We start from the raw sequence: 12,919 nt of genomic DNA on the forward strand, positions 1-12,919 counted from the left end.
CCTGACGTGGCGGTATCAGTGCTGGTGGGGGTCTTTCTCGCTGTTGATGTGGATGGACGAGAGGTTGCGAGTCGGGTACTGGGGGATGTACTGCTGCTCGTAGATGTTGATTCCCTCCTAGTGGTCCTGGGGGTGCTGGTGATGGTGGTGAGCGACGACCTGGTGTTTGGGACACTACTAGGGGGTTCGAGTTGACGCAGTACTATTCGTAGATGTGCTACGCCTCACTCTGCTAGCTACATCCTCGCCTGTGCTACCGCTCCTCCTATCTCTATTTGGGACGACCGGGTTTGCGGAAGCCACGGAGGCACGGATTGCTGCAGGCCTGGCTCCACGAACTTTGGCTTGTGCAGCAACTACCCCCGACAGTATTTTCCGCGTCGTGGTGTAATTGTTCGCGGGTTCTCCCCTGAGGGGGGAGCCTACTGTAATTTCCGATGGGCTATGGTCACCCGGGTGTTCCTTGAGTATATGAGACTTCACTGTCTTCACAGGATACCTCCCGGTTCCAACGAACCCACAGATGTTGCACCTGTGGATTACGTTGGCCCCGAGATGCATCCGTTTGAAGTGCTGCATAAATGCAGCGTGAGTCCCATATACCCCAGTTACCCCTCGGGCAGTGCTGGCGTAGCACTCCGGGCACCTAAGCTCCCTCGGGAGGGGATGTTTACGATAACCTCCATACCGGGAAGTCACACACGTAGGGGGAACAGGAAATATATAGAGTTCCCTTATACAAGGGAGCCAACAAGCGTGCAAAAGGTTGTCCTAGGGGTGTGGAACGGACCACGAAACCCACGGACAGGAAACGAATGAGAGAGATAGAAAAAGGATAGAGGGCACGAGATTACGGGATAAGCGGGAGGTATCCGCTATTCCCGTAGGCTCAAGGGACCCGAAGAAAGAGAGAAACGGAAATAAGAAGTATACTGCCCTGTGGTGTTAAGTGTACCACAGGAAAGTATGGAAGAGAGAGAAGTTAGGGAGCTCGAAATTAAGGAATAGGTTTCCCTAATTCCGTCCTCGGGGTAATGGTAAGTGGTAGGATAGGTAAGACTGTAGCGGGTCAGTTACCAGTGTAGCACTGGTGAACTTGTTCGCTACAAGTTACCCTAGGAAGGTCGCGACAGTTAACTACCCGTAGGTAATTGGTCGTCACAGACCACTGAGGTAAGTCAGGGAACTACAGTACTGGTTAGTTACCAGCACCGTCGGTTACCCGACTGGGGTAAAGAGAATTGATGACAAGTTTTTCACCAATTCCCTGGGAGTGAGTGTGTTGCCACACTCCAGGTAAAAAAAACGGATAAGGGGGTAAAGAGAGAAGAGAGAAAGAGGGAAGGCTCCCAAGTAGAAAAAACGTGCGTGACTTACCTTTTGCAGGAGGTATCCCGTGATGATGACAGAAACTCCGTGGATTCCACCAAGCCAGTCGTCCAGGAAGTCGTCTTCTCCGGTGGTGGTGATTCTTTTTCACTCACACAAACTTTTTCACTGATTTTAATTAGAATAATACTAGTCAATGTGTGTTAAAAAAAAAAATATCACAGAGACCAATTTTTTTTTTTTTTTTTTGGCCAAGATCAAAGTTGCTTAGTTTTAAAGTTCGTGGGGATTTTAATTAATCCCCATCAAAACAAGGTGTTAGGAAACACTGATTTTTGAAAATAGGCTTATAGAGCCGCGCTTGGCTGTACTGCAATGCCAAGGCAACTCGTGGCGGAACCGGAGCAAGCCCCAGATTTCTACCTACTTTCAAAAATCAGGTTAATATACTGGATCCTCAATGAGGATCGTACCAGATATTAAGCTGATAAGAACAGATTAAAAGTTTTTATTGTGGTAAACAATAATCAATAAAACTGCCTGAGATAGACAGGCCCATCTCAGGTGGTACAATAGTATGTATGATACAGTCAATCTCTTAGTTTAAAGTCAATATGGAAAAGGGCACTGGGGCCCTTGTGTCATTCATCACTCATTCGATCACATTCATACTTTACTTCATTATACTTGTAACTTTTAATCTCTTTTTTTTTTTTTTTTTTTTTTTTTTTTTTTTTTTTTTTTTTTTAAATTCAAAATAATATAATCTAACACTCGCTCACGTTCACGCATGGCTAAGCCTCGTGGTGGCTTTGTTATTACACCAGCCCTTGATATTTCCAATATTGGATTTGTGTATATATATTTTCCTTGTTATTATGATTTTGTAAATAAATAGATGTATAATAAGTGTAAATAAATATGTATAGAATATATGTAAATAGATATGTACAATATGTATGTAAATTATATGTAAATAAATATGTATATGATATATGTAAATAAATAAATAAGTCTGTATATAAGGAAGTACATCACAGTGTTTTGTGCCTAGGCACTTCAGTCTTTAGTTTACTTGTCAGAGCTGGCGAAGTCGTTCAAAATTAGATCTAAGTATAATCAGTCAAGCAATGCCAAGATTTTACAATGTTTGTTGTCATTTTTACAATCTTGGCATCGTCACTTATAGAGTAGGGGAGCGGCAGTCGTTTATTTGTTGATTTTGTTTGTAGAACACGGTGTCAGTCTCCGCAATTAGCAGACGGATTTGGTTGACGCATATTCGCGACTTCAATCCGCGCCCGAACAGCCACCCGCGGACCCGCCCAGCTGATGAGGCGTTTGGTACTGCCGGTTTCCTGACACGTGCTCCACGTAAACGTCCCTCGACCAGCGAATTGTCTCCGATACAATGAGCCGCCTCATCAGACGAGCAAAGTACTGAGAAATACCCAGCCTCCTCAGAACCGGCTCATTGTTCGGGTCCCAGGCACCCAGGGAGCCGACGACGATCGCGTCCACGGTCACCTGATACCCCTGTTCCCTGAGCGCAGTTGCAAGCTCCTGATACTTCTCATGTTTTTCTTTTCGAGCTGTATCAAGAGCTTTGCACTGATTCTCAAATGGAACAGTGACATCCACAATGACAATGGACTTGGCTCGCTCGTTTCTGACTACCAGGTCAGGTCTGAGCGATGCCAGATCCCCATCAACTCCCCTTACGGTCTGGTTGACCCGCTTCTCCCCGCGATCCTCGAAGCCTGCGATATCCGTTTGAGGATCGCATCATGTCGCAGCTGATAGCCCCTGGAGTGCGTCATACAGTGATTCAGGACGTGGGACAGGGATTCGAGGTAATACCCGCACACTCTGCAGCGCCTATCCCGCTCTCCCCCAGCGCATTGCTCCATTAAGGGGCAATACGTCAAGTCGAGCGCGGTGGATAAATCGCCACTCGGCGAAGCGGATATATTTTCCGTCGCGCAAGCAGAGATTGCTCTCCCGATTACGCGACGTGACCTCCCATACCTTACCCTGGTCCTTCTTCGCTGTCAGCGTCTCCAGATATTGTAATTGGGCTGCCTTGCGAAGTCTCCAGATAATCTGGGACCTCACACTTGGTGGCACTGTGACAGTGCGGTCCCCAGTGTCCTTTATGATGATGGCGAGGCCATTCTCAACCTCATCCCATCTCCACTCCACACCAAGCCTTTTGGACAGACGCCTAGAGGCCATTCGCACCCTTGTCCAGACGTTCGGGTCACCTTTTTTGTTCCCTGCAAAGGGGCCATCCAGTGAACCCGTGAGGAACTCCGCAATTTCTTGCGGCGAAGGATGGTGAATAGTTTTCCGCTGGACCACTTGCTCTAGTGAGGACTTTGCAATCTCAGCCACATCAGCGTCCTTACAGGAAAGCATCCTGAAGGCCTGGGCAATGACTGAGATGTCTGCGAGGTCCGCAAGTGGGATGATCCCACACCCACCTCTCCACGGCTGTGCATATACCACTTCGGCACTTGCACGCCGTGGGAGGTGTAGCCAGCTCTTCACCATCCTCCTGAGTCCCTTGTCTATGGTGGTCAAGGGTGTTTTTTCAACTTGTCCCCCCCGCATAATATAATCCATCCGTGGCATAATGAAAGTACGCAAAGCGTCTATCTTCTGCCACGGTGCGAGGAGGGACTCATCGATGGCCTCCGCGTCCGCCATTATGCTGGTGAGAGTTTTGATAGGATTTTGGCTGATCCTGAACCCCACTGGGACACCCAGATAATCGTAGGCCTCTCCCTCTCCCAGCGACTTCATTTCCTCACCGCTGATGGTAAATTTGCTATCTTTTACACAGCGCTTGCTGCCCTTGCCACTTATATGCAATGTGACGCATTTGGACGGGTTGAATCTGATTCCAACCCGTCGGGCAGCAACGCTCGCGGTGAGAAGCAGCTGTTCCATATCCTCTTCCGAGGAGGCAGTAAAACAATAGTCGTCCGCATACGCGCATGACGCAATCCTTTTGCCGTTCAACGAGTAGCCCCGGTTTCGTTCCTCGACTGATCTTAGAACTGAGTCGGTGCCGACGTTGAAGGCAATTGGACTTGCCGGACAACCTTGCTTAGTGCCCCTCTTTAGAGGTATGGCAGCTGTGAAGCCTTCACTGGTGCGAACTCTCGTCGTGCACCCAGTGTAGAAGCTTTTTATGAGGTTTTGTATTGGCTCCGGAGCGCCAATACCCTCAAACGCGTCGAATATCACCGCGTGCGGGATGGATCCAAAAGCATTGGACGCATCCAGACACGCGACGATAACGTCCTTCCCCGTACGAGCTCCATCTTCCAGGATCTCCTGAACCACGTAGTTGTGCTCAAGGCACCCCTCGTAGCGCAAGAAACCCTTTTGTGATGGAGTAAGCCTCCGTCCAGCGACCACGAAGCTCGTGATGCGATCGGCAATCAGAGCAGCAAACAATTTATAAATTGTGTTACCCATCGCGAGAGGCCGCCAGTTCGACAGGTCATTTCGGTCTCCTTTTTTGTGAATTAACACAGTATTAGAGACCTTCCATGACGTTGGTATGGCCCCCAGACGCATACATGCGTTGTAGACCGCAGTGAGCAGCACACAGCCCCGGTCAGTCCTCTTCAGGTCACTGTATTTCAGTCCGTCGGGGCCAGGGGCAGTATCCTGCATCCTGGCTAACCGTCGGCTGACCTCAGTTTCCGTCAGGGGGACGACCATCGCTGCGGCCAACTCACTCGTCTCTTCTGGTGGCCATACCTGTCTTTCTGGCAGGTCAGCTTCCAGGGAGAATCGTCCGAATACATGCTTCGGAAATACCGGTCGACCTCACCCTTAGGCACCTGGCAAAAGGGTGAAGGCTCTTTCAGGACTTCCTGCATGGCTTTTCGCCGACTCTCCCTGTAAAGCTTTTGGATTCGGGTGGCAGCACGAATTCTGTCACCCTGCCCTGCTTGGTGTTGTTGCAGGTTCCTCTCCGCCTCTGGGTTGCTACCCCGATCCCTTCTCGAATCACGATCTCCACGACCACCCGCCGGCCTAGGTCCTGCGACTCCCTGAAAGAACATTGACAGTTTCCTGTCAAGCTCCTCCAGTTCATCCCAGGACTCAGTCGCCACAGCAAAGGCAGTAAGATCGGCACGTTTGTGCATCTCCTGTGACCTCGCTGCAGCATGGCGAGTGGCTGGTCGCTGGTCTTCACGGGCTTGTTGGGGTTGGATCTTCGACGCTGAGAGCCTCGACTGGTCTCACGCCGAGCGTCCGGGAAAGGGGGACGTTGGGGGATCCACGGTCTTTGCTGACCTCGGGACATCCACGCAGGGCACTCGGCAGTTCGGCCCGATCCGTCGCGCGGGACGCCCGAGCGTCCACCCGGACACCGATCAAAGTCGCGAATTGTAGTGTTGGCGTCAATACTATTTAGGGGTTAAATGAATTATTGAGTATTAGATCGGAACTATTTTGGAGACTATTGTTGGGTTGATTTGTGAAGTTCCGTCTGCCAACGCGACCACCTCGACCGTGTCCTACCTTCGTCCACCTGGGACGGTACATGTTGTTGTTATAATTGTTGTTTTTGTTGTTGTTATTATTATTATTATTGTTGTTGTTGGATGCAGCATAGTTAGAGTCGTCAGACAACTCGTCGCCACATTTCCTGCATTTTTGCAGAGGTCATTTTTATTACTATTTACAATGTTGTTATTATTATCGTTGTCTGACGCGACCCGCCCGTCACCGCCACCGATGTTGATTAGGTTGTTGTTATTGTTACTGTTGTTAGATGTGTTGTTGACTAAAGTTTTGTTAACATTTGTGACTAGATTACTATTGTTTGGTGTGACCAGGTTAATTAGACTATTGCTTATGCTATGGATTGTACTATTGTTAAAACTATTGCATACTGTGACTAGGGATCGAACATCAGTGTCAGTAACGTTCGGGGGACTCGGAGGCGTAGCCATAATTGGGGAGAACGAATTACAATTTCAGGGAATAAATGGGGGTCACTCACCGTCGCTGCTGTTGACTCCCTCTGCTCCCTGGATTGTGGCGGGCTTATTGGCCCTTTTTCTCCCTCTGTTGTCCCCAGTACTGAACAACAGCTCTCGTCCAGTTCGTTGACCATGGCCAAGTTGCCCACGATCAACGTGGGACTTGTCTTGGTGGCCATGATCGGACCCCTCCTTGCCGATGTCGTGACTGTGGTTGTAGTTGTTGTTGTTGCCGCGAGTGTCGCTGAGGACACCACAACAGGCAGCAATGACGTCCTCCTTGGTTGACCAGGGCCTTTTAAGATGGTGGTTGGTGGAGCAGACTGTGCCCTGGTCCCTCTGGTAGTTGCCTCGGCGTAGGTCGTCGATGGATTGACTAGTTTGACCAGGTCAGCCCGAGGCTTGGGCTTTGGGGCGAGGGCTGGAGCTGGTTGACTGCTCGCCCGCATTGACCTGGTCATGACCCTGGATGGTGGCGTCGAGGACTTCCGTTTGGTGGACGTCGTTGTTGGTGGTGGTGTGCTGCTCTTACGTGGAGCTGCCTGTTTGGCCCTCAGAAAAGCAGTTATTGTCCTGGTCCCTGTGACCCTGACATTTGAGACTACTCGCGGCTTCGTCAAGACGACACGGCAGTTTTTGGTAGCACTGGTGGTGCCTGACGTGGCGGTATCAGTGCTGGTGGGGGTCTTTCTCGCTGTTGATGTGGATGGACGAGAGGTTGCGAGTCGGGTACTGGGGATGTACTGCTGCTCGTAGATGTTGATTCCCTCCTAGTGGTCCTGGGGGTGCTGGTGATGGTGGTGAGCGACGACCTGGTGTTTGGGACACTACTAGGGGGTTCGAGTTGACGCAGTACTATTCGTAGATGTGCTACGCCTCACTCTGCTAGCTACATCCTCGCCTGTGCTACCGCTCCTCCTATCTCTATTTGGGACGACCGGGTTTGCGGAAGCCACGGAGGCACGGATTGCTGCAGGCCTGGCTCCACGAACTTTGGCTTGTGCAGCAACTACCCCCGACAGTATTTTCCGCGTCGTGGTGTAATTGTTCGCGGGTTCTCCCCTGAGGGGGAGCCTACTGTAATTTCCGATGGGCTATGGTCACCCGGGTGTTCCTTGAGTATATGAGACTTCACTGTCTTCACAGGATACCTCCCGGTTCCAACGAACCCACAGATGTTGCACCTGTGGATTACGTTGGCCCCGAGATGCATCCGTTTGAAGTGCTGCATAAATGCAGCGTGAGTCCCATATACCCCAGTTACCCTCGGGCAGTGCTGGCGTAGCACTCCGGGCACCTAAGCTCCCTCGGGAGGGGGATGTTTACGATAACCTCCATACCGGGAAGTCACACACGTAGGGGGGAACAGGAAATATATAGAGTTCCCTTATACAAGGGAGCCAACAAGCGTGCAAAAGGTTGTCCTAGGGGTGTGGAACGGACCACGAAACCCACGGACAGGAAACGAATGAGAGAGATAGAAAAAGGATAGAGGGCACGAGATTACGGGATAAGCGGGAGGTATCCGCTATTCCCGTAGGCTCAAGGGACCCGAAGAAAGAGAGAAACGGAAATAAGAAGTATACTGCCCTGTGGTGTTAAGTGTACCACAGGAAAGTATGGAAGAGAGAGAAGTTAGGGAGCTCGAAATTAAGGAATAGGTTTCCCTAATTCCGTCCTCGGGGTAATGGTAAGTGGTAGGATAGGTAAGACTGTAGCGGGTCAGTTACCAGTGTAGCACTGGTGAACTTGTTCGCTACAAGTTACCCTAGGAAGGTCGCGACAGTTAACTACCCGTAGGTAATTGGTCGTCACAGACCACTGAGGGTAAGTCAGGGAACTACAGTACTGGTTAGTTACCAGCACCGTCGGTTACCCGACTGGGGTAAAGAGAATTGATGACAAGTTTTTCACCAATTCCCTGGGAGTGAGTGTGTTGCCACACTCCAGGTAAAAAAACGGATAAGGGGGTAAAGAGAGAAGAGAGAAAGAGGGAAGGCTCCCAAGTAGAAAAAACGTGCGTGACTTACCTTTTGCAGGAGGTATCCCGTGATGATGACAGAAACTCCGTGGATTCCACCAAGCCAGTCGTCCAGGAAGTCGTCTTCTCCGGTGGTGGTGATTCTTTTTCACTCACACAAACTTTTTCACTGATTTTAATTAGAATAATACTAGTCAATGTGTGTTAAAAAAAAAATATCACAGAGACCAATTTTTTTTTTTTTTTTTTTTTGGCCAAGATCAAAGTTGCTTAGTTTTAAAGTTCGTGGGGATTTTAATTAATCCCCATCAAAACAAGGTGTTAGGAAACACTGATTTTTGAAAATAGGCTTATAGAGCCGCGCTTGGCTGTACTGCAATGCCAAGGCAACTCGTGGCGGAACCGGAGCAAGCCCCAGATTTCTACCTACTTTCAAAAATCAGGTTAATATACTGGATCCTCAATGAGGATCGTACCAGATATTAAGCTGATAAGAACAGATTAAAAGTTTTTATTGTGGTAAACAATAATCAATAAAACTGCCTGAGATAGACAGGCCCATCTCAGGTGGTACAATAGTATGTATGATACAGTCAATCTCTTAGTTTAAAGTCAATATGGAAAAGGGCACTGGGGCCCTTGTGTCATTCATCACTCATTCGATCACATTCATACTTTACTTCATTATACTTGTAACTTTTAATCTCTTTTTTTTTTTTTTTTTTTTTTTTTTTTTTTTTTTTTTTTTTTTTTAAATTCAAAATAATATAATCTAACACTCGCTCACGTTCACGCATGGCTAAGCCTCGTGGTGGCTTTGTTATTACACCAGCCCTTGATATTTCCAATATTGGATTTGTGTATATATATTTTCCTTGTTATTATGATTTTGTAAATAAATAGATGTATAATAAGTGTAAATAAATATGTATAGAATATATGTAAATAGATATGTACAATATGTATGTAAATTATATGTAAATAAATATGTATATGATATATGTAAATAAATAAATAAGTCTGTATATAAGGAAGTACATCACAGTGTTTTGTGCCTAGGCACTTCAGTCTTTAGTTTACTTGTCAGAGCTGGCGAAGTCGTTCAAAATTAGATCTAAGTATAATCAGTCAAGCAATGCCAAGATTTTACAATGTTTGTTGTCATTTTTACAATCTTGGCATCGTCACTTATAGAGTAGGGGAGCGGCAGTCGTTTATTTGTTGATTTTGTTTGTAGAACACGGTGTCAGTCTCCGCAATTAGCAGACGGATTTGGTTGACGCATATTCGCGACTTCAATCCGCGCCCGAACAGCCACCCGCGGACCCGCCCAGCTGATCAGGCGTTTGGTACTGCCGGTTTCCTGACACGTGCTCCACGTAAACGTCCCTCGACCAGCGAATTGTCTCCGATACAATGAGCCGCCTCATCAGACGAGCAAAGTACTGAGAAATACCCAGCCTCCTCAGAACCGGCTCATTGTTCGGGTCCCAGGCACCCAGGGAGCCGACGACGATCGCGTCCACGGTCACCTGATACCCCTGTTCCCTGAGCGCAGTTGCAAGCTCCTGATACTTCTCATGTTTTTCTTTTCGAGCTGTATCAAGAGCTTTGCACTGATTCTCAAATGGAACAGTGACATCCACAATGACAATGGACTTGGCTCGCTCGTTTCTGACTACCAGGTCAGGTCTGAGCGATGCCAGATCCCCATCAACTCCCCTTACGGTCTGGTTGACCCGCTTCTCCCCGCGATCCTCGAAGCCTGCGATATCCGTTTGAGGATCGCATCATGTCGCAGCTGATAGCCCCTGGAGTGCGTCATACAGTGATTCAGGACGTGGGACAGGGATTCGAGGTAATACCCGCACACTCTGCAGCGCCTATCCCGCTCTCCCCAGCGCATTGCTCCATTAAGGGGCAATACGTCAAGTCGAGCGCGGTGGATAAATCGCCACTCGGCGAAGCGGATATATTTTCCGTCGCGCAAGCAGAGATTGCTCTCCCGATTACGCGACGTGACCTCCCATACCTTACCCTGGTCCTTCTTCGCTGTCAGCGTCTCCAGATATTGTAATTGGGCTGCCTTGCGAAGTCTCCAGATAATCTGGGACCTCACACTTGGTGGCACTGTGACAGTGCGGTCCCCAGTGTCCTTTATGATGATGGCGAGGCCATTCTCAACCTCATCCCATCTCCACTCCACACCAAGCCTTTTGGACAGACGCCTAGAGGCCATTCGCACCCTTGTCCAGACGTTCGGGTCACCTTTTTGTTCCCTGCAAAGGGGCCATCCAGTGAACCCGTGAGGAACTCCGCAATTTCTTGCGGCGAAGGATGGTGAATAGTTTTCCGCTGGACCACTTGCTCTAGTGAGGACTTTGCAATCTCAGCCACATCAGCGTCCTTACAGGAAAGCATCCTGAAGGCCTGGGCAATGACTGAGATGTCTGCGAGGTCCGCAAGTGGGATGATCCCACACCCACCTCTCCACGGCTGTGCATATACCACTTCGGCACTTGCACGCCGTGGGAGGTGTAGCCAGCTCTTCACCATCCTCCTGAGTCCCTTGTCTATGGTGGTCAAGGGTGTTTTTTCAACTTGTCCCCCCGCATAATATAATCCATCCGTGGCATAATGAAAGTACGCAAAGCGTCTATCTTCTGCCACGGTGCGAGGAGGGACTCATCGATGGCCTCCGCGTCCGCCATTATGCTGGTGAGAGTTTTGATAGGATTTTGGCTGATCCTGAACCCCACTGGGACACCCAGATAATCGTAGGCCTCTCCCTCTCCCAGCGACTTCATTTCCTCACCGCTGATGGTAAATTTGCTATCTTTTACACAGCGCTTGCTGCCCTTGCCACTTATATGCAATGTGACGCATTTGGACGGGTTGAATCTGATTCCAACCCGTCGGCGGCAGCAACGCTCGCGGTGAGAAGCAGCTGTTCCATATCCTCTTCCGAGGAGGCAGTAAAACAATAGTCGTCCGCATACGCGCATGACGCAATCCTTTTGCCGTTCAACGAGTAGCCCCGGTTTCGTTCCTCGACTGATCTTAGAACTGAGTCGGTGCCGACGTTGAAGGCAATTGGACTTGCCGGACAACCTTGCTTAGTGCCCTCTTTAGAGGTATGGCAGCTGTGAAGCCTTCACTGGTGCGAACTCTCGTCGTGCACCCAGTGTAGAAGCTTTTATGAGGTTTTGTATTGGCTCCGGAGCGCCAATACCCTCAAACGCGTCGAATATCACCGCGTGCGGGATGGATCCAAAAGCATTGGACGCATCCAGACACGCGACGATAACGTCCTTCCCGTACGAGCTCCATCTTCCAGGATCTCCTGAACCACGTAGTTGTGCTCAAGGCACCCCTCGTAGCGCAAGAAACCCTTTTGTGATGGAGTAAGCCTCCGTCCAGCGACCACGAAGCTCGTGATGCGATCGGCAATCAGAGCAGCAAACAATTTATAAATTGTGTTACCCATCGCGAGAGGCCGCCAGTTCGACAGGTCATTTCGGTCTCCTTTTTGTGAATTAACACAGTATTAGAGACCTTCCATGACGTTGGTATGGCCCCCAGACGCATACATGCGTTGTAGACCGCAGTGAGCAGCACACAGCCCCGGTCAGTCCTCTTCAGGTCACTGTATTTCAGTCCGTCGGGGCCAGGGGCAGTATCCTGCATCCTGGCTAACCGTCGGCTGACCTCAGTTTCCGTCAGGGGACGACCATCGCTGCGGCCAACTCACTCGTCTCTTCTGGTGGCCATACCTGTCTTTCTGGCAGGTCAGCTTCCAGGGGAGAATCGTCCGAATACATGCTTCGGAAATACCGGTCGACCTCACCCTTAGGCACCTGGCAAAAGGGTGAAGGCTCTTTCAGGACTTCCTGCATGGCTTTTCGCCGACTCCCTGTAAAGCTTTTGGATTCGGGTGGCAGCACGAATTCTGTCACCCTGCCCTGCTTGGTGTTGTTGCAGGTTCCTCTCCGCCTCTGGGTTGCTACCCCGATCCCTTCTCGAATCACGATCTCCACGACCACCCGCCGGCCTAGGTCCTGCGACTCCCTGAAAGAACATTGACAGTTTCCTGTCAAGCTCCTCCAGTTCATCCCAGGACTCAGTCGCCACAGCAAAGGCAGTAAGATCGGCACGTTTGTGCATCTCCTGTGACCTCGCTGCAGCATGGCGAGTGGCTGGTCGCTGGTCTTCACGGGCTTGTTGGGGTTGGATCTTCGACGCTGAGAGCCTCGACTGGTCTCACGCCGAGCGTCCGGGAAAGGGGGACGTTGGGGGATCCACGGTCTTTGCTGACCTCGGGACATCCACGCAGGGCACTCGGCAGTTCGGCCCGATCCGTCGCGCGGGACGCCCGAGCGTCCACCCGGACACCGATCAAAGTCGCGAATTGTAGTGTTGGCGTCAATACTATTTAGGGGTTAAATGAATTATTGAGTATTAGATCGGAACTATTTTGGAGACTATTGTTGGGTTGATTTGTGAAGTTCCGTCTGCCAACGCGACCACCTCGACCGTGTCCTACCTTCGTCCACCTGGGACGGTACATGTTGTTGTTATAATTGTTGTTTTTGTTGTTGTT

At 49.8% G+C, this 12,919-nt stretch overlaps 2 non-coding genes across 2 annotated transcripts; both read right to left on the reverse strand.

Annotated features, from left to right (window-relative positions):
- Positions 1 to 1,674: 1,674 nt before the first annotated feature.
- Positions 1,675 to 1,861, reverse strand: LOC141525972 (U2 spliceosomal RNA). The gene has a single exon (XR_012478940.1). It is a non-coding gene; the product is annotated as a U2 spliceosomal RNA (small nuclear RNA).
- Positions 1,862 to 8,667: 6,806 nt separating this feature from the next.
- LOC141525973 (U2 spliceosomal RNA) lies at positions 8,668 to 8,854 on the reverse strand. Its single transcript, XR_012478941.1, has one exon. It is a non-coding gene; the product is annotated as a U2 spliceosomal RNA (small nuclear RNA).
- Between the last annotated feature and the right edge of the window lie 4,065 nt (positions 8,855 to 12,919).

The sequence above is a fragment of the Cotesia typhae genome, unplaced genomic scaffold, assembly GCF_013202065.1.
Source record: "Cotesia typhae breed Kobodo isofemale line unplaced genomic scaffold, CoteBio_Ctyphae contig_28, whole genome shotgun sequence".
NCBI lineage: Eukaryota > Metazoa > Arthropoda > Insecta > Hymenoptera > Braconidae > Cotesia > Cotesia typhae.